Consider the following 2,032-nt stretch of genomic DNA (forward strand, 5'->3'; position numbering starts at 1 on the left):
ATCTATTGCATGTGAGATCTCCACATGGGCAAACTCGTCAGGAGCTAAAATTTCCATACAAAAATCTAAAAAAATGCACATTTGTCGAAAGCAGATTTGCGATGCAGGAAATCTACTGATGCATATTAATGATTTACCAGTACTAAACGTGCAGACGCTGCGTATTTTCGGGCTCACGTTTTCCAACAAATAACGTTGGAAAGCTCACTGTCTTCGGTTAAAAAATTCTATTTTAAGAAGGGTGCGCAGATTAACACTATTGCTTATCTTACCAAAATGCTTGTGTTAAGCAAGATTGACTATGCTTTGATAATTTATGGCAATAGCTGCAAACCTAATATCAAGATCCTTAAACCGAGCAAGTTGTTATGCTTTTCGGACGACACTCATAAATAATATTATAATCGACACTGGTCTCCCAACTTTAGAAAATAAACTTTATGAGTTAAAAGCCAAAATAGTCTCCAAGTTTCTTAATTCAAACAAATCTATTCTCGGTGATGACGTGAGAAAGATTATTATTGCGAAGAAAATTCCAAAGTCACCATCTGCAATTGACTATTGTTTGTACGTCGCAAAGGAATTGAACATTCCCTTAAAAATTTTCCGCTCTTTTGGTGTTAAACTGTCATGGATTTTGAAAGACTGCTCTTTTGACATTTCGCTGTCTATGCACAAGAAAGAAAATACACCAAATTACGTCTTCAGGAATTTAATAGGTAACAAAACCCAAATATTGGAAAGCACTGGTTGGAATCTTTTATACACAGACGGCTCAAAATCTTCTGGTCTGCCTCCTGCTTGTGCCGTGGTTGATGCTACTCCACCTCTATATCCAACAAATGTTGAGAAAACCAAGATCCAAACATTCTCGAGAATTCGCCTTGGTCTTACAATTGCAACTCACCAATGGATCCTGAAGAAGTCTTCTTCCCCAATCTGCTGTTGTGGACAAACTCTTACTATAACGCACATTCTCTGCAACTGCCTCAACTTTTCCTTGGATAGAAGTATTGCATTTGGAACGATTAACCCTTTGAACATTCTACAATCAGCTTCAGAACAGAAGATCAATTCAATGTATTACTTTTTTAATCCCACTAAGCTCATTATCTAATATCCATTTATTTAGAGCCGATAGCCTGTGTTGCTAGTGCTCAATGTCTTTTTTTTAGTCTAAGAATTTACTTCATTAGTCTAAAATTATAATAATAATAATAATAATAATGATAATAATAATCTATTCCTATCCTATCTTAATCTAAAACGAGGGACGACTTTGTGTCCTCACAGTATTTACGATAGCATCCCTATAATACCCACAAGAAAATAACAAACTGTTTACTACAAAAGAAAATGAGTGGAAAACAAATATGCTTAAGTTATTTTAAATACGTAAGACTAACTTATAACTACGTATAGGATCATACACCTTTGTTTGGTCCTAGCAGCTTTTACAATTGAAGTGTATTAAATCAAGCTATTTCTGCATCCGTTCCGATCAAGCAGTCCCGTCCTCGAAGTAAGGATCCCCCGTGGTTTAATAAGACAGTTAATTACTACAAGAATAGGAAAAACAAGTTGTTCAAAAAATTTTCGAAAAGTGGTTCTTCTTTCGACTATTTCGCTTACTCTGTTGCAAGGCATAAATTTAATTCCCTCAACCGCCAATACTACTGCAGATACCTTCAGTTTGTTAAATCCTCCTTGTTTGCTAACCCTAAATACTTTTTTAAGTTCGTTAATTCCAAAAGAAAAATCTCCATAAACCCGTCGTTTGTGTCTTTTAATGGCTCCGAGTCCTCGGATGATTTTGAATCCTCAAATCTCTTTGCGGAATACTTCCGACAGAACTTTTCAACTGCCAATTTTGAATTATCGGAAAATTATCCATATTCGATTTCTAATTCGGTTTCAATTCCTAACTTTGTTATATGGTTTTTGAAGGATTGAACTCTCTGAAATATAATTGTTCGCCTGGACCCGATGGCATCCCCTCATGTGTACTTATATCTTGTGCTGGCGAGCTTTG

Source organism: Glossina fuscipes, unplaced genomic scaffold (genome assembly GCF_014805625.2).
Source record: "Glossina fuscipes isolate IAEA_lab_2018 unplaced genomic scaffold, Yale_Gfus_2 59222, whole genome shotgun sequence".
NCBI lineage: Eukaryota > Metazoa > Arthropoda > Insecta > Diptera > Glossinidae > Glossina > Glossina fuscipes.